Source organism: Lycium barbarum, chromosome 9 (genome assembly GCF_019175385.1).
Source record: "Lycium barbarum isolate Lr01 chromosome 9, ASM1917538v2, whole genome shotgun sequence".
In the NCBI taxonomy this organism is placed as follows: Eukaryota; Viridiplantae; Streptophyta; class Magnoliopsida; order Solanales; family Solanaceae; genus Lycium; species Lycium barbarum.
The window spans coordinates 121,952,849-121,978,084 of record NC_083345.1 but is presented as its reverse complement, the minus strand read 5'-3'; the positions used below and the strand labels follow the sequence as shown (position 1 = coordinate 121,978,084).

Below are 25,236 nucleotides of genomic sequence, written 5' to 3'. Positions count from 1 at the left end.
AGGATGAAAATGGAAGGGAGAGGGAATCAAATTAGGAGTTCTATTTTGGGGAGAGTATTTTGAGCATTAGAAAATATATTTGGAATAAAAGTATACTAGTAAATAGTTTCTCAAATTAAAAATGCTTATAAGCTAAAAAGTCATAAGTTGAAAGTACCAACAAGTTAAACCAGTAACCATAACCAAGTACCTAACCCGAAATACTTACTCACATAAGATTTATGCAACAAACTATCTTAAATTTTCATGTTCAAGTGATAAACTTGGTGTGAGAGTACATATAGCTTAAATTGAGGAAATAGAACATATCTTAATTATAATTTATTAATAAATCTTATATGAACTACAAAATATCATATTTTGAGTAAGTACTGTTCACATGTTATCACAATTCGACTTGTATATTGCCCAATGATTTATGACTTCTAACGGTGTCGTGTTGGTTTGGCAAAAATATACATTTGCACTTTTAACTTTGCATACAATTTTTTGAAGGCTGTGGTGAAAAGGATGCTTTGAAGCAATTGGAATTTTGCACATTAAAAGTTTTCAATAATCAAATCATATCATTTTGAGTCGAAATTTTGGAAAATGATGGGCTGTGAGTGTTTACACGTGTTTGTTACACTAATAAGTGCAATATTGTGGTACGGCACAAAAAATAGGATTTAATTTCAAATGGTCACCCATGTTAAGAAAATTATATACTGGTAATCACTTTGTTTTACAATAAAATCACTTAGGTAAAGATAATTTTGTATTAAAGCCACTTCACTTTATCTTGTCATAATAAAGTCACTTAATTTGTGTTTTATTTTTTTTAAAAAAAAAGTCACTTAATTTGTGTTTTATTTTAAAAAAAAAATAAGGACAGTCAGATTGTGTATTATTTTTCATCAAAATTTCTTGTTGGCATTTTAAATTTACTACTTTATATGCCCAAATCCCATTTTACTTAAAAATTTACCTAGTAAATAACCTATTTAGGTCAAGAATATGATCAAAATGGCCCTTAATGTATGATGGTTATTTTAGTCATTCATATATACCACATAATTAAAATCCCGTTTGGATTGACTTATAAGTTGCCTATAAGCTGTTTTCAGTTTTTTTGAGTGTTTGGCTGACCAGCTTTAAGTCATTTTGTGCTTAAAATAAGCCCAAAAAATTAATTGGGCCCATTTAGTTTAAGCTTATCCAAAACAGCTTATAAACTGCTTTTTTTAAGCCCATCCAAACAGGCTCTAAAATAGTTCTTAATATTTGAAAAAAAAAATGATCATTTTAGTCTTTCATATAGACCACATAACCGAAATAGTCCTTGATATATGAAAAAAATAATTGTTTTAATTAGTCCTAAACCTTAAAAGTAAATGGTACAAGTAACCTAATAAAATATATTCACTACTCATTTCGTAAAATTCGAAGAATATATTTTATTGTCTACATTTTCTATTAATTTTCGTGGTCTATATTATCCTTAACGCTTGGGGTTATGAAACATAAGAAATCTGTATGAAGGGACTTATATAATTTAATATCAAAATATTGTATGCATTAATTAAGAGAAGAATATATTTAATTTACGGTTTGGATAATGCATTATATCAAAGGGACCCCAATTGCGATCAATTAATAATAAAAAACACAGTCAGATTTTTTGGATTTATGCTTGTCCATCAAGAGAGTGACATGAAATCCACTTGCATGAAGTTACATATCAAGTGGAATCAACATCCTTTCAAAATGTTTAAGTGGTTCTGAATCATTGCTCCTGAGCTTTTTTGCTCTATATGTGAACGTGTGCCTTGATAGACAGAACGTATATTAGAGTACTCTAACTAGTTTAGAATTAGTATTTAAATATTGATATATCTTATGATTAGTTATATTACTATGTAGAGTCACTCTCAATCTAAATAGAGAAGGCATAGCTATGTAATAAAGTCATTATTTCACGTAGAAAGGTAAGAAGAGAAACATAAATTAAAGAGTAGTATTTTTACACTCAATATTATCAATTATTTGGTGGAATTACAAAGTGAAAGGGAGTTGTTGAATTAATCGGACCATTAGGTTCGGATACCAAATGTCTAAAGCCAATAAAAGAATAAGAAAAGCTCATATATATTATTGTTGGATATGTGAACAAATTAAGTCTCATATTAATGGCTAAAAAGAAAAAGAAAAAAATGCATATGAGGCACTGTATTACTCTTAATGGGAAAGTCGTGCAGGCTTGGTTCAAAGCGAATAATATATATCACGGTAAAAATATTTTTGGGTTGCTTTAGTCTAACAATTGCTATCAGGATCAATGGTTCGTCAAAATGAATAGCGAAGGAATGGCATGGGAGTGCAATTTGCCCGTCTACAACTGATTTACTATCTTTACTCATAGCTTTAGAAAGACATACCAAAAAAGCAGTGTGGCAGTGTGTTTTGATGGCCATAAGTACTTCAATAGTGTGTGGGTGGACATAGTGAATCTCTATATTAGCCCATGAATTTTAGAGACGGCCAAATGGAACATAGTTCAAAGGGAAAAATTATTAGGTGCGCTAATAAAGTCTCACATTGATAACGAAAAAGAAAAGAAAGCTACATATAAAATGTAGGATACTCTAAATGGCGTGAAACCTCTTAGGAAGTTAATCCAAGCGGTTAATTAACTGAAAGTGGAAAACATGTATCATATCATATTACGAATATCTAACCCGATAATATCTTTTGATTAGTTGGCATGGCCGATAGTGATAACTCTGAGGTATGAATTAATGTGTATTAAGTAACTATTATTAATTGATAGGTTTATTAATAGATTATGTAAAGATATGCACGCATCATATGTTTATTTCATTAGTGTAAAAAACTAGTCTGAATAAACTTTTTCCACATATTATATCTTTATTTCCACTAGGACTATGACCTGTTTGGTTGCTTGCAGTGTTATTCACGTTTACTAAACAAATTGGCATTACTTTTTCTTAGAGTTTTGTGGCTCTCCTTCTATTGCAAACGTAACCATTTCAAATCCCGCAAGTTTCAACTTTACTTGTTTGATGTGATACCTCCTCATATATTGCAAGCTTTTTCCTTTTTCTTTTTCCCACTTTATGTATTCCCTATTCAAAATTTACTGATAAATTAAACCGGATTCGTGCGGTGTAGGTACACTTAGCCATAGTTTGGTAGCTAATTTGGAGGTGAATTATGCAAATATTAAATCCAACATAAGTTTGGTAGCTGGTTAGGTGGTAAATTATTTATGTATAAAATTAGTACGGTGTTTAGTTTGCAATTTAGTAGAAACCTGCATAACCAATAAATGTATAAATTATGAGGGAATCTATGAATTTTATTTTATATAGAAAAGAATGTGGAATAACTAAACCCTGCATAACTAATTCCTGTATAAAATAATGCATAAACCCCCTCATAACTAATCTCTGTATTACTAATATCTGTATAACTCTAACCATTTACCAAACGACCCCTAAATCATGTTAACAAGGTAAAGTGTTTTTTAGACAAAATCTGAAATTTGGAAACCAATAGATGTACTTCCTTTATCCCAATTTATGTGATACACTTTCCTTTTTAGTTTTTCTAAAAAAGAATGAAGCATTTCTATATTTGAAAATAATTTAGCTTCAAATTTCTCCTAAATGATTTATAGTCAGACAAATATCTATTGCTTGTTTTAGACCACAAGTTTCAAAAATATTACTTTCTTTTTTAAACTAAGCTCTTAGTCAAACTTTATCACATAAATTGGGCCGGAGGGAGTAGTATAGTATATTTTTTCCATAAAATTCGTTCAACTAACTATCCTTCATCAGCAAGAGGGGACTAGGGGTCATTTACGAGATCACATGATCTTAGGACATATGTTTGACTGTGAACTCAGTTATCATTGCAATACTAATTTAAAATTATGTGTGGTAGGAATCCATAAACTTCAAATTTTGAATCCTCTTTTGCTTTGGTTATAGCACAGCCCCTGACATTTGTTACAAAAATATACTTTATTATTCAAGAAACTTCTAAATGAGGACATATTTTAAACGGAAAAGGTTCAAATATGCCATTGAACTATCGGAAATGGCTCATTTATGCCACTCGTCAATAGTTTGGCTCATTTATGCCATTGAACTATTGGAAATGGCTCATTTATGCCACTCATTAATAGTTTGGATCATTTATGCCATCGAACTATCGGAGATGACTCAGTTATGCCACCTATTAATAGTTTGGCTCATTTATGTCATCGCCCGTTACCAAAATGACTCATCCATGCCATTTTTCATTGACGCCGATTTTATAATATACCAGATATGAAACGTGGCCTCCAATTAGAGACACTGGCAAAGCCACAGCGTCGAAGACGGGTTCGGCCGAACCCACAAGCTTTTGTTCAAACCTTATATTTGCTTTAATGAAATTTGTGTAATATGTATAAATTAGTAATTTAGAACCTAGTAACTTAAAGATTTGAATTCGGAACCCACAAACCTCAAATTCTAGCTCTGCCTATGATTAGAGGTCTATTCGTTTAATTAAACCAGTCCAATTTTAAATACAAATTAATAAAAAATATGACCCATACACCCGACCCACCCACAACCATAATCTATTTGGAGGTTACGTATCATATCTGGTATTGTAAAACCGGCGTTAATGAAAAGTAGCATGGATGAGTCATTTTGATAACAGGCATGACATAAATTAGCCAAACTATTGATGAGTGGCATAAATAAGTCATTTTCGATAATTTAGTGGCATATTTGAGTTTTTTCCGTATTTTAAATGATATTTTGGCTTCAAATTATGAAAGGGAGAGGTACTTTCTACTCATTACTCAAAAGGCGGGCGATCCATGTAGTGAATGCAGTGACACTTTGACATCAAGAAGCTACTGACCATACAAAGTGACACTTTGAAAATTTAACGTTTTATGACTTATAGTTTCGTGAATTTTAAAGAGAAGATAAGCTATGTTTTCTTGTGATTCTTAGTAGGTGTTTGGACATGTGTGGAGTGATAGTTCAAGAAAAAGTAATATTTGAAGTTGAACAAAGATATCCGAAAGCAGATTAAATAAGGCGATTCAAACAAAAAATATGTCAAGGGAATTTAATAAGCTGTATGTATATAAAAAATATTTTTGCACTATTTATACAATTCATGTGAAAAAAATTGAAATTTTGTGAGTTGGAAAAAGGTTGAAATTTTCTAATGTATGTATAAATAATTATTTGAAAATATTTTAAAAAAAAACAAATAGAAAAAAGAAACTCATATAGGAACCTGTAGATTGAGGTCTTTTTTGTTTATAAAAACGTGAGAACCCAGATCAAATTTAATTAATATTTGATTAATATTTGCTTAAATCATTCCAAAGGGGAAATCAATTGGAGGAGTAATTGGAAAACATTTCCTTTCATAGCAAGAAAGGACAAGGAGGACAACACCATCAAAGAGTGACTTGGGACGGGAGGAGAAAAAATTATGTGAACCTAATATTTAGATCAATCTATATATATTATAAAGTTAGGCATAGACAAGGTGATGTGACACCTCTTTGTGGCCTAGAAACACAATTAGCTTTTTTCTCCTTTTTTTTTCAAAAAAATAAAATAAATCAAAATCACTCATTTATCTCTCTTAATTATGTTAAATGTGCTATGTTAATTAGTCAGTTATCTACCTCTTCATATTCCAAGTATTGATTGAGAACAACAAAACGGCCGAATGGAGATGATGAGCTCAATAACATTTTGCTGAGAAAAGTTTATCAATTTGTACTCCAGTCAACATTTTTCTTCTGTCTCTCAATTCTCTATAAGCTTCAATAGTTAAACTACAATTTTTTTCTCAAGGGCAGCAGCAAAGGTAGTTCAGGATCCCAATAAGCTTCAATAGTTATATTTATTTTATATTTTTACCATTCTATTCCATTTCTTGATTATGTTTAAAAGACATGCATGGTTTCAGGATAATGATCTGATTTTTTTTTTTTCAAAATAATTGAATGCGTGAAAACATATTATGTACTCTATAGCTTAATAGTGTAGACTTGTGTGTGTGTTTTTTCTTAAATCAACTGTGTGACGATTTTGTATGTTATAGTTCAGCTAATTATATCTGCCATTTTCTTATTTGCGTATTGTTATATTGAAGTTTTGGTTGATCTACTCTTTTTCCACGGCTTAAAGTTTTCTTTCGTTAATTATTTCTTACGACACAATCGCAAAGAAAACCAATGGAAAAAGGTATTTCATACCATTCACGTTGGAAGGCATGATCCCAATATTTGTTGGTTCAACATAATATGTAAGGATTTTAACAAACATTATACTTGCATATTGCAGGAAGTACGTATTCAAAGAGAGGCTGCGCCACAAAGTAAGTAGTAGACTTTTGGAGGAGCTTAGGCTTTCCAGGAATGAAGTGAAAAGTATGATGACTTCGGAGTACATGGTCATTGATATAAGTTCGGGTATAGATTTTTCATATTTTTTAAAATAAAATTGACATATTGTAAATTAAATGAAAAGTACAAAAATCAACATAACTAATGATTTAAAATATTAAAGATAATTAAAAAAATCATTTGACTCTCGAAATAGTAATATCTCCATATGACCGGAAAGAGGGAGCAATTTTTTTTTACTATTCTCTATTATTATTTTAAAAATGTTTTTGTAGTAACTGTCAAAATATAATTGAATGAGAGAAATTGAAGGGATAATCGTCTAAGGAGAGGAAAAAATAAATAAATATATATATATACACACACACATTAGTTTCACGAGGTCCGTACTAAGCCAGGGCCCAACTCCAGATATAAAAGTAAAATTTTAATTAAAGAAATATAATTTATGTTGATAATAATTAAAATTCAAATGAGTATATTTTCAATATATAAAAGCAAAATTTTCATTTCACTCCTTTAATATCTTAACTTTCATTTTGATGAAATTATTTACTTCAAATTAAATGAGGAGTCATAATTTGAAATATATGAGTTTCGAATCCTAATTTTTTAAGTTATTTAGTTCTAAATTAATAATTTATACATATTTAATGAACTTTTAAGATAAATACAGAATTTAAAGCAAAGTGCTACTGAATCCGATCAAATCGATAACTGACACTCTAATTCCACCCTAGTTCAAACTCATTTTGTGTTTAAAAGATTAATTTTAGTTAACTAAACCAGAGATTTTAAAGATAACCCGATCTTGACTGATAATATTGTCTTCATTTTCAACATTATATGGCATCATTTAATAATATTTAAAACTATCTGAAAATCATTTTTGTACTATTCTTGGTAAACACATATGAGCTCAGTAAAGTATTATAAATATAAAGTAAAAGAAATGCCTATATATGAGTAAAAGAATTTTCAGAAATTCTCAAATTTCATAATACAAATATAAAGTAAAAGAAATGCTTACATGTAAAAATCTATAATAAGCAACAAATGAAAATGAAGAAAACAAAGAGCAACAAGAAGAAAGAATATCTAGCGAAGAAATGACTATTTTTTAGGTTAATAGATAAGATCAATAGAAGAGAGCAACAGGGAAAATAAAGTGTAGCGGATATGGCTGTTCATCCCTTAACCAGGGGTCCCGGCTTCGAGCTTGGGTATGAAAAAATTCTTGATAGGGAGCGCTTCCACCGATTGGGCCCTATGCGACACGAATCTGGATTAGACGAGCTCTAATGTAGGTACCAGATACCGGATAGAAAACAGGTAAATAAGGCAGACTGTTCGACAGCTTTTAAAAAGTAGACCATAAGAATAAAAAATAAATTTGACTTTAAAAAATATGATCAGGACCTAGAAGTAATTAATTGAAAAGTTTGATAATTTTTGGGAAAGTTTTGTGAGGACTACAAAAGCCCTTTTATTGTCCCTTATATATATATACTAGTGTCATTTGGCTCGTGCTAAGCCCGGGCCCAAACCGATCATACAAAATTCAATTTGTAGATATTTTGTAAATTTGTTTTTTCTATTGTTCCTTTGTTTTTCTAACATCAATTTGATACTTTCAATAGACTTCTATCCGAATGTTAAGGGAAAACATTTTTTTAGTTTATATATTAAAAAATAAATAAAAAAAATCAAATATTGGCTTTTCTAATTGCTATTTTACTTAAATATTTTTAGACTAAAATCTCCGATGATCCAAATTCGGATTTTCATGTGTTAAATTAATTTAATTTGTTTTTTGAATTAAACTTACTTATTTTTTATCAAAAAATATTACAATATTCAATTAATGTCAAAAATATTTACTGCAAAAAAATAATGTTATATGATGAAATCAATAAAGTTAACTTATAAATAAATATAAATAATTAAGACCCTTGATATTACAAGATATTTTGTAGATGTTTCCTCAAATTAAACACACGAAAAAAATATTGAAAAGTCCATAAAATTAATTTTTTCTTACTTTAAGCTTTCATTTTCCTTCCAAAAGATGCATGTTAAAAAATAACATCTTTATCTTTTTCTTAATTTAATAAATCATTTTATGAAATTCACATTGTAATAAATTTTCCATGTTGAATTTAACTATTTTGTCTTTGATTATACGACATTTTGCAAAATATTTTAATATTAAAAAGGTAAAAAATATACTCCACTTTTTGAAATTGTTTAGTATTATTACTGTTTGGTTTCTTTAACTAGAGTGTTTTTATAACTATAAAGTTCCTCTTTTAATATAGTAGTTTATTAGATAAGTTTTATGTTGAAAGCGTTTGCATGTAAAATTTGCATAATTAACTAACGTACTTCGGACTATAATTTACAATTTCGATTCATTTTTAAGTATATTTAACAAAGATAGTCTATTTGTATTTATTCTTTTGATTTTAAACCTAATCTTACCTTAAGTGAAATCTTTGTTAGTTACTTATTTTTGCTAGCATGTATGACACAAAATTACAGGAGAAAATAAAAAACTTTATCTATAATCGGACGAAGAAATTTGTAAATAGCAAATGATAATCGGCAATTAACATCAACAAATAATAAATAGTATTATAAAAAATAATATTTTAATTCAATAATTAAGCCTATATTATAGAATTTGATTGACATGATAATTATATTCTTTAAGTGTCTATAATAAATTCTTAAGGAAATATATAATTTTAAACAAATTTAATATATTTCTCATAAAGGACTCAAATATGTATAAGCATATTTTGTGGGGACCACTAATCTTTTCCATGACATCATCACCTTTAGTGACATAAAAAAAGCCCTTAAGGTTCTCAAAATTTACCAAAATTTGTAGGAATTCACAAAGTAATAAAAACTTTAATTAGGGGTAAAAAGAGATAAAAAATCCATGTGAGGACTACAAAAAATTGGTATTCTCCCTTATTTATATACTAGTTTCACGAGGCTCGTGCTAAGCCCGGGCCCAACTCCAGATATAAGAAGTAATATTTTAATTAAAGAAATATAATTTATGTTGGTAATTAAACTTCAAATAAGTATATTTTCAATATATAAAAGCAAAACTTTCATTTCACTCCTTTAATATCTTAACTTTCATTTTGATGAAATTATTTACTTGAAATTAAATGCGGAGCCATAATTTGAAATATATGAGCTTCGAATCCTAAATTTTTAAGTTATTTAGTTCAAAATTAATAATTTATACATATTTAATGAACTTTTAAGACAAATACAAAATCTGAACCAAAGTGCTACTGAATCCGATCAAATCGGTAGCTGACACTCTAATTCCGCCCTACTTCAAACTCATTTTGTGTTTAAAAGATTCAATTTAGTTAACCAAACAAGAGATTTTAAAGATAACCCGATCTTGACTGATAATATTATCTTCATTTTCAACATTATATGGCATCATTTAATAATTTTTAAAACTATCTGAAAATTATTTTTGTACTAATATTGGTAAACACATATTAGCTCATCAAAGTATAAATATAAAGTAAAAGAAATGCCTACATATGAGTAAAAAGAATTTTCAGAAATTCTCAAATTTCATAATACAAATATAAAGTAAAAGAAATGCTTACATGTAAAAATCTATAATAAGCAACAAATGAAAAAAGAAGAAAACAAAGAGCAACAAGAAGCAAGAATATCTAGAGAAGAAATGACTATTTTTTAGGTTAATAGATAAGATCTATAGAAGAAAGCAACAGGAAAAATAAAGTGCAGCGGATGGGTTGTTCCTCCCTGAATCAGGGGTCTCGGGTTCGAGTCTGGATATAAAAAAATCCTTGGTAGGGAGCGCTTCCCCCGATTGGGCTATGCGATGCGAATCTGGATTAGGCGAGCTCCAATGCGGGTACCCGATACCGGATAGAAAACAGGTAAATAAGGCAGAATGTTCGATAGCTTTTAAAAACTAAACCATAAGAACAAAAAATAAATTTGACTTTAAAAAATAAGATCAGGACCTAGAAGTAATTAATTGAAAAGTTTGACCTTTTTTGGGAAAGTTTTGTGAGGACTACAAAAGCCCTTTTGCAGTCCCTTATATATAATAGTAAAATAATATATATAAACTTATTTATCTTTCTTCTCCATTTTTGGCCTTTATTTTTGGCCTTTGCTCTAATTAAGACTAATACTATATCCTATCATGATCTGGAGGGTGAAAATGCTATGTTCTTATGGATGATAATAAAGCTGTAGCTTTAGTGATTACTGGAGTAGTACTATTATTATAATATGTAGTTATTTTTTTCCTTTTCGTTTAATAATTGGCAGGTAATATTAGTTTTCTTAAATTTCTTTATTTTTTTATAATCTTTTTGGGTAATTTTACTTATTGACGTATCAAGCTAATATCCTAAGAGAGAAGTTCAAGGTTAAGAAACACATGCTTATTCCCCTTTTTCGTTTTTTTCTTCATATTTCTTTCTTTCTTTTTTCAGTAATTTATAACTTTATTCTTATTTGCATGTTAACTTTTTTGATCATTTATATCTTAAATTTTTTATATTATCGATAGAAACAAATATTTTAAAGTAAATGTAGGTAATATACCTTTATTCACTTATCTACGATAATTTTTATTGTCATTTTCCTTATTATTCCATTAAATCTAATTCTATATTGTTAAAAAATATTTTTCTTTATAACTGCGCGAAGTGCGGACATATTCACTAGTTCAATAAATGCACGAGACATATTTCTATATACACTCTTATCCAAATATACTTTTAGACCTAGACGGACCATTTTCTTCAGATTGAATCGTTAATCGATCAAACTAGCTAAGGATGTGATGGGATGCATGCAGTGACAGATCCACGATTTTCACTAAAGGGATATAAAAAATAAAAATATAGTGTTTGGGATTTGAACTTGAACTCAAGGGTAAATTTTGACCCCCTTACCGACTAAACCAACCTCTAGTCATGTGTTCATGGGGTTCAAAATCTATATATGTACATAAAATATAAAAAAATTATCTTTCGAGTTCAAGCCCTAAGAATGAAAAACCCTTCTGTAAGAGTATTTCTCCTTTAATAGGTCTGTTACATGCGAAGTTAATTTAACTGTGACAATATATATCACATACGTATAACAGGTGATTATACCAACAAAATGAATACTTCAGCAAGATTATTAAATGATGGGTACTATAAAACCTCATCCCTTAAGTGGAATGCCTTAAAAACAATTAAAAAAAACAAATAGTCATCATTTGATCTGCTTTCTTCTTCCTCTTCTCTTGAATTGTAATATGTGCATGTCTCACCAATAGAGCATTGGTCGGACAAAATTCAACACTTCTTGTTTTTCTCTGGTAGTGAGTCTAATTAATAAGTATATAGTTGAGTATTACTGCCAAACATTTAACCAAAATCAAAAAACAAATATAAGAACGCTTTATATGGATAGGGTTAAAAATGTAAATATAATATGATAGACAAACTAGAGGTTTTCATAATGGTTTTCTACCTTTATTCAATTATACAATAGGAATATTTGTAGCTATACAACTATAGGGTTAAAGTCCTATTCTAAGAAGTATATATTGTAATAACTACACAATCAGTTATTGAGTCCTATTCTAGGAAAAAGTGTAGTCAAGTCCTATTCCAACGGTATAAAGTGGAGCTCAAACGGAGTTGTGAGCAAAAAGTTATGTCCATTTTACTGAAGCCCGTCTGGGTCGCCTTCTGGCATGCGACCGCAAACTCAGAAAGCAAAGTCGCATATAGGTCGCATTTTGACCAAGTTTTCGGATGTTTGTGGAGTGAATTTTCACCCAGAATGCGGCCAGTATGCGGCCGCAAACTCAGAATGCGACCGCATACTCATTGTAGCATACTCAACCGGGAAAATTTTATATAAGAACGTGATTTTCTTGAAATTTCCAAACCCACTTCATTCTTGACCGACTTTTTGAGGATAAAAGACCCTAGAACTTCTCCAAACCTTACAAGGTGAGTTCCTAATCATCTTATGATTAAAATATATCAAATTAACAAGAATTAATACTAGTTCATCTTCCAAAAATCCTAGATTCTTGAAACCCAAGAAAGAGAAGAAGAAAGGGATGTTTGGAGACGTTGAGATTCCTTCAAAAAGGTATGATCCTTGACTTTTCTGATGTTATTGAAAGGGTTTAGACTAGTGTAGGTTATCCTATGGGATTAAAATCCATGAATGATTCATGAAGTGTTCAAGAACACGTTCTAGACATGAAATACCCTAGTTTTCGAAATTCCAAGAAAAACTTCAAGAAACGATTAACGTTCTAATCTTTCTCATCTAAAATCAATTGTGGAGTGATTATTGAACCTTGGAAATCCGTTTGGTAGCGTTATAGTGGGAATTTAGGTATGTCTCTTTTGAAAACCTTCTTTGGATGTATGTCTCTTTTTTCGAACATACTTTTCAACCTTTAAAGGAAATGCTTTCTTTGCAAGGTTTCATGTGCGTGCGGGACAAGCCCTCATGGAACCTTATGTGTATAAGATTATATATATGTATACGTGATTTCCTTATCAAAGGGTTATTGAAACTAATTTACAAAGCTTGATGCTTGAACATGAATTACCCCATGAGGGATGCTTAAACTTGATTTCGGAAAGCTTGAATATTTCATGTGTTTTGCCCTATGAATGAATTGTGTTGAAATTGAGACTTAATAGACTTGAACATAGTTCTAAACTCATAAATTATTTGATGTACCCTACTAACGGGATGATGAACATAACCCATAAAAAGAGATTCGGCTTCCATTCTATGATTGTGATTCAACTATTTTGCCTTGATTCTATTGTTTGTGCTTGGCCTGGCTACTCGGGAGGAAGGGTAGTCACTATGGATTCTAGGAAAACAATTGCCTAGCCATTTGGGAGGAAGAGTGGCCATTGAGGGTTCATAACTTCGATGTGTTTTTGTCTAGCTATTCAGGAGGAAGAATAGCCATCGAGGGTGAAAACCCCGATGTGGTGCTTCTATGTGGTTTTAGGGAACCTTAATGGTCATCGCTTCATTTCATTGACTTGGCCTGTACTGGCATTACTGTTATTATTCGTGAGTGACTTGATGTTGATCTTAAGTTCATAAATGGAGGAGTTAATCTTGATAAATGGCATAATGGATTGAAAGTGATTTAACTCTCTCTTAATGGTTTCTAATAACGGTTTCTCTAAACTTGGTGAATGGTTTTATCTCTGGATTTCGAACTTCTTTACTTACATGGTTTCACTGCCTTATATTATATTATTTTATTTTACATTATTTATTGTCTCGGAGACACTTACTGAGTACCCAGTACTCAAGAATACCATTGTTGTTTTTGATGGTGTGTCAGGTAACATAGAAGAGCAGGTTCGTGATACGTCTATGACCTAGGCGAACTTGCTGCTTTCGAGACTATTCAGTGAGCCCACATGATTGTTTGTGGGGCACCATTCTATTTTTACTTTTCGTGTTCTATTTTCCGGGCTGCGTCCCGATGATTTAGACATTTATTCATTATCCTAGAAGCTCCATAGATAGTTGTTAGCTAGATTGTGGGTAGTGTGTTGGTGTCTCGTATGACTCGTTGGGACATTTTGCCACATTTATTAACTAAGTGTTTGATTTGACTTCCGCTGAATTATCTCTAAATATGATTATTCTTTTATCCAATTTATTAATGACTTGTTTTCGTACTTATTAAGATGGAAAATAGTGTATTTGCCACTCTCTTTCAGCACGTACAACATCTAAAAAACGGCTACACTTTTTTTTTTGGTCCATTTTCTCTTTCTCTGTTTCCATCTTTTCTTTTCCTCTATCCTCCATGACCATGGTAATGAAAACTCAAAACTCTTCTGTACGTTATTAGATCACATTCAACTCCTCCAATAGCAACACATTTAAAGAATTCCTTCGTCCAGTGAAGTATATGTATATTTGTGTATATAGTTATGGGTGTAAGACTGAAGGTGAATGTTTATATATCGGTAAAATGATATATATATATACATCTATATAGAGAGAGAGAAAAGGAAGAATGATTCTCTTTCTCTAGATTTTCTACTGTGCAACTTATTTCTATTTCTCTCCAAACAGCTTTCTTAACATTAACAGAGAAGAGATAACAAAGTTGGGTGACATTCAGGTCCATTATGGAGGAAAAGTTGCAGTAAAAATTGGACGGAAATATTGGGAGAGATACAGAAAAGGGGGTTCACTTTGGGGTTGTCTCACAAAATTGTGTCTAATTAGTACATTTTTGGAGGAGTTTAAGTGTCCGATAGGGGTACTAGCCTGAGTTCAGGTGCTTAAATGGAAAAACGGACAAGTTTAAGGGGCTGCATATGCATTTGGCTGAACTTAAAAGTGTAAAATATGGTAGAACAAATACATATAGTAAGTTTACTAGCTCAGACCAAAAAAATATGATTCAAACCATCAAAATTATCTTGCCAATCGCATAGTAAAGTAAAAAAAAAAAAACCATCTACACTAGCCATTCTTCTCATAGAAAAACAATTGAGCAATTTTCCAAGATTCAGAATGGCATCCTCATTGGTCACCACACATGCTCTTGAATCACAAAATAATGCATTGCAGGCAATCATAGAAACTACAACTTTGCAGCTAATTACAAACTATAAATGCTCCATGGTGTCCACAAATTATGCTTGTTGATTAGAGCTATCGAGAAAAAAGATGTAGTCGCTAGCTGCTCTTGAGACACAAATAATGAATTCAAAGGGCTTCAATTTTTTAGTGATCGCACTTGATTTTATCTCTTTCAGTCTCGTCCTTGGCCGAACGATCACCCTATTGTCCCTCCAACATCTGCATCCAGATGCAAACAAACTTACAATTAAGCTCAACCAGTGTAAGACACAAGTTGTTAACTGATTACAGACACTTATAGAGAAGCAACAACCTGTTGTAGAGAGTGAAAGAACTTAACAATCAATTTTGCTAGATAGATCCTAAAATTGGTAGCTTAATATCATCCGACATAGTGATAAAACTAGTAGCAGCAGTGTTTGGCAATTGGCAAAACACTTGTTGTAGTGACTCTTGTGCTAAATTAAGCTATATCTGACCTAGAAAAATCTGAGGATATATATAGATACAAGTTCAGCCAAAAGATGGGAAGTACTAAATGAGGCATTAACGTAATCGACATATTTTGATGCCTTCCCAAAAAAAACGAGAACCAAAACAAATATCAAAATTCATCTCTTTCCAAATAGTGGCCTAAATTCACAACCAATGCCTAACACGAATGACTATAATCAAAATTCATTCACCACCCTGAATCGAAAATGCCTTAATAGATGATCAGCATTCTGCTGAAGTGATTCAAGTGATAATAGACAGGAAAGAAGAGAAAAAGAACCACACGAAATAGAGAGCGTTTTGTTTTCAAATTAAAAAGCACTCTTTTTATTGCTCTTAACAGAGTTTTTACAAAGACTATAAAGGGCAGCCCGGTGCACTAAGCTCCCGCTATGCGCGGGGTCCGGGGAAGGGCCAAACCACAAGGGTCTATTGTACGTAGCCTTACCTTGCATTTCTGCAAGAGGCTGTTTCCATGACTCGAACCCGTGACCTCCTGGTCACATGGCAGCAACTTTGTGCATTGAAATGCTTATAAGATCACAGTGCCATGAAGCTGAAACTAGTAGCATTTGTCTTCTGCTTCAGTTTCTTCTAGTCATAGCTTACATACCTAAGCTTCCTCAATAAGAATATCAACCATGCTCCAATTAACCAGCTGAAACTAGTAGCTGTCAAAGCTAAACCCCATATAGGAAATATGCCTAAATCTAACAGTTTGTACATAAAAAAATGTCAGTAAAGCACATAAAGATTCAGTACCTCTGATCTTGATCTTTATTACCATGACTTGTCATCTTGTAAAAAGAAGTTAAAAGTTCAACTCCTGCAAAAATGAAGTGAATAAAACAGGACTCGAAATTATTTAAATGCCCCCAACAAAAGTATCAAAAAACCCATCAAGATTCTCTCATAAAAGAATTGAAAACAAGAGTGCTAGTTATCATAGTAAGACAAGGAATTAACAAAAATTTGAACTTTCTCCACCTTGAAAAAAGAAATCATTTTTACAGTGTTTTTGCTGTCAAGAGCTATTGTAAAAGCAATCAAAGCTAAACCAATCAGAGATTTAATTGATTCCCCAATCCAAGAATGTAATAGAACAGTGTTTTTAGGTGTTCGTACGTTATGATTGACATCACCTGTAGTACGATTCAGAGAATTCATCTCGGAGGTACTGCACCGGAAAGTTCTTCATGAAATTAATGAACACCTAACCAAAATGCTAAAGGTGATTCAGCAGGAATCTTATTAGGAACTTCTCCTTTCGAGTGGCTTCTCAGCTCTTGTTAAAAAGTTTTTGCTACCTTCCACAGTCTGACAATTCTCCATTTTTGTGGGGCTTTTGTGAAAGCAAGTATCTTCAAAGAAATGTAGCTACTAATGGTATAACATCAGATGGTCTGTTCAAAATAAAGAGACCAGTGAAACTAAATATTTGCTTTATATCAAGTCCAAAAACAATTCTCTAATCAAAGTTGAATTACAGCAATTTTCAGTCCAGCTTAACAAATATACTAAAGTAGCTCAAACATATATACTCACCCGTGGGTGATAGTTCTCCAGTTGATACTCCTGTTGATTGAGATGAGCTCCATTTACAACCCTTCAACTCAATCCCAGTAGTAACACGTCAGGTCACCAGGACCCACGCTTATTTTCTGAGTCAGTATAAGCTATGACCTTCTAATTCATCGAGCCTACCATCACAAAAGTATTACTTAGATAAACTTTAGGCAGAAATCGCGCTTACAAAACAAATAGTGAACCAGTCTTTTATCCAAAAAAAAAAGAATGAACCACAGTCTATTCATAATTCACTAGATTTCCTCACCGCACCCAACAACTTTTAGATCTTGAGAAATAGACAGGTTTCAACTTTCAAGCTTCAATGTCAAGCTTTGGGTTGCACTGATGATCCATGCTAATTTGACATTTCCTAGGCATATGACAAGTGCATACTTAGAATGGAACATTTATCAAAGTAAAAGATTGTGGAAGTGTCCAGGAAAAGAAAAAGGGCAACCCGGTGCACAAAACATCCCGTGTTAACAAGGTCCGGGGAACGGCTGCACCCCAAGGGGTGTGATGTAGACAGCCTAACCTAATGCAACATTAGTGGTTGCTTCCACGGCTCGAATCCGTGACCAATAACTCACACGGAGACAACTTTACCGTTGCTCCAAGGCTCCCCTTTGAGGTGTCCAGGAAAAGAATTGCTTACAAATGCAACTATCATGTTACGTCCCGTATTTTTATACATTGGAACAACCCGGATGAACTATGATAATTTAAGGCCAAGATTATTCCGGGATTTGAAGTCGGGACTTTTGATCATTTGATTTTATTTTGAGATATAAGTTATATATGAAATTGATGGCATTGAACACTTAGGAAAATTTGGGACCAAAATCTATAATATTGGAATTTAAAATGTTGTACAAGAATGCCATGGTGGCCATGTAAATGGGATTGGACCCACACATTGTGTGGCCAAATTTAATTGGTCCAACACATTAAGGGGGCCAAAGTTAATATAGACATTTTGTGGGACTAAATAGATGACTAAGTAGTCATCTTCTCTCATGTTGCAACACTTAGAAAATATCAAACATTGAGAGCTCCACCCCCCCCCCCCCCCCACTGTTTTCGGCCAAGGCAAGAGCAAACCAACCCCCATTTTTAGCTTCTCTAAAATTAATTCCTTGGTGTAGATCAACTATATTGAAGTCCCTAAGTAGCGTGGAAGAGTTGTTTGAGTCATCCAACCACTAGTTGTGCCCAATTTCAAACCCTAACTATTGAAGGAAGTGAATGACAAAGGTAAGTTTCATCTTGTTTATGTACTGTGAATCTTGTATGCCTATAGTAGTATGCTAAAATGGATATAAATCATGAAATATAGAATGTTGAAGTTGGGTTGTGTGTTTGGCATGTTGGCCGTGTAAGTGGGGGTGTGTTGTGTGGTATTGGATTGATAAATTTATTCTTGTATCATGTTAAATTGTTGTAGAATGGAGAACTTTGTGCATTGGACGAAATTCGTATATATAGGAATCCTTAACATATGCATATATGTGTGTTGTGGACGAATGTGAGTTTTATAATGGTGTCGAAGACCGCATTACTACCGCTTAGTAGGTTGGTTGTCGTCGTCATGAATTCTAGTCTTGAAATGAACATTTAATGACTTATGATTGATGGGAGATTTCGCGGGCTGTTTTGAGGCTATCGTGCGTTAATGTAATTGGTATATTATATGAGAATAAGAACGTGATATTGTGGATTGTTGAGACGAAATATGACTTGAAAAATGAGAAATGAAAAAGGGGACTGTTTCGGCCAAACAGTGGAAAAAAAAATGTTCGGGTCGTTGGAAATATTATGTGGATTGTTTAGGATGCTCTTGAAGGTTGTTAGTATGGGTTCGGGTTAATAATCGAATGTATGAGCGATAGTGTGGCTTGAATATAAGCCGTCGAAACAAATAATTGGAAAGTTGTAGGAAGATGTAAAAGAAAGCTATAAATGTTGTTTTGCCTTTCGAATCGGTTATCGATGTTACTAGGATGGTTATTGTGGTTGTTGTTGTTGATTTTGAGCGAGATAAATTCTCGGGATGACCTAATTGCAGGGGGAGTGCTGCCGAATTTTCTGTAGAATTTAATAATTAGCTGGAATGAATGGCTAAATGCCTTTATCTAATGTTTGGTATTCGTTAGCGTATTTGTAGACCTTGGGGAGCCCGAGGCGTAGATTGGATATTTACTAAAGATTGGCTATCTTGAGTGCGTTCGAGGTATGTAAGGCAACTTCCTTTCTTTTGGCATGTCTTAGTTTTTATAGGCAAAATTAGAGCCTTAAGGAAACTTTCAAATCCAAAATCCGAGCCTGTTATGATCCGTATATGTTCTTTGGCACTCTTATGTATGATGTGATGAAATATGAACCTTTGTGTTTTTGGAAATAATCGCTTTCCGAATTTTGCATAAAAAGGGATTCACTTTAAAGAAGTTCGTAATTTTTGGAATGCTATATCTTGCACAAATATGCTCGGGTTACTCCAATATTTTTGTAGGAGTCTACATGACATATGATATGTATGTTTTCCATAGGCGGGCCCGACCCGGGCAAATACCCACCCGTGGGTCCCGCGACTCTCCTTTATAAAATTTGGAAACTTTTGAAAGTGTCACGACCCAACCCCGTAGGCCGTGACTAGTGCCCGATCTGGGCACCCGAACCCATCTATCAAATATTATCTCAAATTCTATCAACTCATTCTAGTATATGGCGGAAGCCGACAAGGCTTTATTTCAAATTTAGGTAATTTCCAGAAAAATTTCGGCAGAGTTTCCTTTGTTTTACGGACTATCCAATATACCCTGCACGCAGAAAATACCAACAAAAGCCACATAGGGCTAACCAAGCAATATATAAACATATGCGGACCGGCCGCCTCGGCGTATAGGATCGCCCAAACAACATATGCGGACCGGCCGCCTCGGCGTATGGGATCGCCCAAACGACATGTACATACATCCATACAGAAAGACCCTAACCCACAAACATGTCCACAGACCTCTAAACAGACCGACAGAATCATATGACGGGACAGGGCCCCGCCGTACCCATGAACGAATATATACAAATGCACTAATAAATATATATACCAAAAGTATAAGCTCCGGAAAGAGAGGAGCACTCCGAATAGCAGAAAGGGTGTCCTAAACAGGTGGATCACCAGGCTGTGCGTCTGTACCTGCGGGCATGAAACGCAGCCCCCGGAGAAGGGGGTCAGTACGAAATATGTACTGAGTATGCAAAGCAGAAGGTACAGAAATAAATCTGAATAATAATCGAATCAGATATATAGAAAATAATACATATCAAAATGTTTATTTCCAAAGTATAAATTATGCATAGGGCACTGGAAAATGTGGTCGCCCGCCTGTCGATGGCGCCACAACACAGCATAACACCAGAAAGTTTCAAATCTCCGAATCCCCGTCACACATCACAACACAGCATAACGCCAAACACAGCATAACGCCAAACATAAGTGGAACCCGGCCCTCGAGCGAGGAGCACGGTGAACCATAAACACAGCATAACACCGGAATGTATCAAAAAGCGCACGACAACAGAACCGGCCCGGGAACCGGCGAACGATATCATAGTAGGCACGAGCGGAGTAGTGAGGAATCATATGCATAAAATCATTATTATAAATCCGAAGGATAAGTAAAATAGTCATATTCGAAATCGGAATGATAATTATCACTTTTTGATTCAAAGTTGTCAAATTTACATAAAGGGCGTCGCGGGACCCACGGACGAGTATAGACCCGAACTGAGCCCGCCTATGAAAAACATACCCATTATACATCAAGCAAACTCCTATAAAAATTATTGGAGCGATCCGAGCCTCTATGCGAAAAATATGGCATTCAGAGATTACAAAATTCCTTAAAGTGAACATTTTCTATGCGAATTTCGGAAAGCGATTACTTCAAATACATCATGGTTCATATTTCATAAAAACATACATAAGAGTGCCAAAGAATATATATATGGATCATAACATGCTCGGATCTCGAATTTGGAATTCCCTTAAAGCTCTAATCTAGCCTATGTGAAACTAAGGCATGCCAAAAGAAGGAAGGTTGCTTTACATACCTCGTACGCACTTCCAAAATAGCCAATCTAAAGTAAATTTCCAATCCACGCCTCGGGCTCCCCAAGGTCTACAAATACGCCAACGAATACCAAACATTAGTTAAGGGCACTTGAGCCATTCTTTCCAACTAATCATTAAATTTTACAGAAAATTCGGCAGCACTTCCCCTATAAATAGGCCATCCCGAGAATTTATCTCGCTCAAAATCAACAACAACAACCACAATAACCAACCTAGCAACATCAATAATCAATTCGAAAGGCAAAACAACATTAATAGCTCTCTTTTACATCTTTCAACAACTTTCCAAATATTCGTTTCAACGGCTTACTTTCAAGCCACAATATCGTTCGTACATTCGATTATTAACCCAAATCCATACTAACAACATTCTAAACAATTCACATAATTTTTCCAACAAGCCAATAATTTTTCTCTATGTTGCCCGAAAACAGTCCCCTTAGCCGAGCAACCCCTTTTTTTTTTTCACTTTCCTCATTTTCAAGTCATGTTTTGTATCACAATCCACAATAGAACGATATGATTTTCATAAAATATACAACTTACGTCAAACGCACAACTAACCTCAAAACAGCCCACAAATTCTCAACATCAATCTTGAGTTATTAATTGCTCATTTCCAACTAAAATTCATAACAACGACAACTAAAACGTTAAGCGATACTAATGCGATCTTCGACATATTATACGACCCACATTCGTCCACACTACACATACATATATATTAATGGTTCTCATATATAAGGATTGCATTCAATGCACAAAGTTCTCCAAATCAGTCCGCACATTTACCATATCAATTTCGGGGTATTTAACTCTCATTTCCAACACAAAAGTCATCACAACAACCATTTCGATGCTAAGCGATATTAATTCATTCTTTGCTACAAATTGGAGGCCATATACACGGCTACATACCCACCTATATACATACATCGATAGTTCTCATTCATTTCTTCACCCTACAACAATCAACATACTAAATAGAGTTAATTCTTCACTTAGTCACAACACCCATTTACACAAATTCACACACCATACACGACCCAACTTCCAACATACTACATTTCATGATTTTTCATCCATATTGACATACTATAATATGCATACAACATTTATAACTCAAAAACAAGATTAGATCTCACCTTTCTTCTTCATTCCACCAATAGACTAGGGTTTGCAAATCTCTTAAATGAAAGACTTGATCACTCCAACAATGCTTCCAAGTTACTTAGGGACCTCTAATTAGTTGATTTGTACCCAAGAAATATTTTTAAAGAGGCTTGATTTGGATTTGGTTTTCCATGGTCTTGGCCGTGAGCCATGGTTTTGGTTCCTCAACTTCTTGCTTTATTTTCTAAGTGTGGGAATGTGAAATGAGAGAAAGATGACTAAGTGGTCATCTTTTAAGTCCCCTTAAAATATCTCTTATTGTCTTTGGGCCCACACATGTGTTGGACCAATTAAAATTGGCCACAACAATGTGTGGGGACCACTTCAATCCACACATCTTCCTTTTTTTTTTTTTGCAAAAGTTTTAATTTCCAAATTTATGAATTATGGTCCCAATTTTTCCTAAGTGTTCAAGCTAACAATTTCATACACAACTTATGTCTCAAAATAAAATCAAAGGTCAAAAGTCCCGACTTCAAATCCCGGAATAGTCTTGGCCTTAATTTATCATAGTTAATCCGGGTTGTCCCAATGTATAAAAATATGGGACGTAACAGAAAGAATTCGTTAAGATTATTATTTCGATTTTCAAATATAATCATTTTACTTATGTTCGAATTTATGATAATGATTTTATGCATATGACTACTCACAACTCTACTCGTGCGTTCTGTTATATCTTTCGCCGGTTCCCGGGCCGGTTATGTTATCGTGCGCATTTTGATATACTCCGGAGTTATGCTGTGTGTATGGTTCACCGAGCTACTCGCAAAAGAGGGTCGGGTTCCATCTATATTTGGTGTTATGTTGTGTATGGCGTTATGTTGTGATGTGATATGTGACAGGGATACGGAGATTTGAAATCTTTCTGGTGTTATGCCATGTTATGGCGCTATCGACAGGCGGGCGACCATATTCTTCTGTACCCTATGCATGATTTACATATTTGAAACTAAATAATTTGATAAGATTGAATTTGCACTTATGTTTGATACTCCCATTTCGTTATGTCTCAGATTTGCTTTCTGTACATTCTGCTTTGCATACTCAGTACATATTTTGTACTGACCCCCTTTCTTCGGGGGCTGCGTTTCATGCCCGCAGGTACAGACGCACAGTTCGGTGATCCCCCAGTGTAGGATACCCCTTTTGCTATTGGAGTGCTCCCCTCCCTTCAGAGCACATCTTTTGGTATACACTTTTGTTCGCTATGTTGTATATATTCGTTCATGGGTACGGCGGGGCCTTGTTCCGCCATATTATTCGTTTGGTCTGCTTAGAGGTCTGTAGACTTATTTGTGGGTGTGTGTGCCTACTTCTGTACAGTTGTGTCCATATGATCTCCTTCGTTATGGCAGCCTTGTCAGCATGCATTTTGTATATGTTTATGGCAGCCTTGTCGGCTCGCACGTGTATATGTTGTTCTGTTGGCCCTGTGTGGCCTTTGTGGTATTTGCTGTGTACAGGGTTATTTTGGATAGTCCGAAAAACAAAGGAAACTCTGCCGAAATTTTTCTGGAAATTGTCTAAATTTGAAATATAGCCTTGATGGCTTCTGTTATATACTTGAATGCGTTTGATAAAAATTTTGAGATAGCATTTGATAGATGTGTTTGGGTGCCCAGATTGGGCACTAGTCACGGCCTACGGGGTTGGGTCGTGACATATCAAATCATGACCAATTAGAAAACTGAAAACTCGGTCAAAAATAGTGCAACTGTCTGGGAAAATGAATTGCTTACAAATGCAGCAACAATCAAATAATGAGAAAGGAAAACAAAAATTAAGTCCCTTTATGCCTTGTACCTCATCTTTCTATGATTGATACCATTATGAATAAATAGAGAGTAAAGGAAATATAAACTGAAGCCAAGAGAGTAAAATATTGTCAATACTTTTCCATTTTCAATCTTTTCGAAACAGTCAAGGCAAGGAAAAGAGGAGCTATATCAAGCTATTCTGTCACTTTTTATTACTGATGGACCAGTTTCTCCATTGTAGTAAATATCCTCTAATTACTAAACAAGCAGCTTATGTAAAGGAATGCATTAATTTAAAAGAAAAGATAAAACTTTGGACATAATAAGGATCAAATCTCTCATTTCTTCTCCTTATGTTTGTGATACTTTTCAGGAGAAGATCACTACTTATTTTAAGAAATCTGATTGAGTTTTTTAAAATCATTTTTTAGAACACAAGTCCAATACTACAAATTCAAGGTGCTGATAATTCATATTCAACAAATTAGTCTATCTTTGTTTGCCGCCTGTTTGACGCTTCTAGAGTTATTCGCTCATATCAATTTATCCATAAGCTCATCAACCTGTCCAAAGGATGACAAAGGCAATGCCACAATTTAGGGAACTGACGTTCCACATCCAAAGGCATATATTATAAGCCCCGGATTGCTGTAAGTTCATCCCAAAAATCTACCCTCCCCTAAATCCCAATTAGACCAAGCCCCTGAAATCCACATGGACACCATCTAATATGGTGGAAAACTGGAAATTGAGTGCAAGCCCCTATTGAATGTCAATAGGGTTTCATTGTCTTTTATTCTAAAGAATGATGATTTCTCCCTTACTGACACTAGCTTTTAGCTCTACCCAGTTAGCCCACCTTGTACCCCATACACCAAAAGGTACTCATTATTGAAAAATTTTAGGAAAATTTTACGGGTGAATCATGAAGTAGATTGGGACTTTCTTGTGGTCTATGATGATTACTTAGATTTAAAGAGAGTTTTAGATTCAAC

General features: G+C 33.5%; 1 long non-coding RNA gene across 1 annotated transcript; it reads left to right on the top strand.

Annotated features, from left to right (window-relative positions):
* Window positions 1–18,254: 18,254 nt before the first annotated feature.
* Window positions 18,255–24,046, top strand: LOC132608710 (uncharacterized). The gene is made up of 2 exons (XR_009570485.1): window positions 18,255–18,430; window positions 23,586–24,046. It is a non-coding gene; the product is annotated as an uncharacterized LOC132608710 (long non-coding RNA).
* Window positions 24,047–25,236: the final 1,190 nt, after the last annotated feature.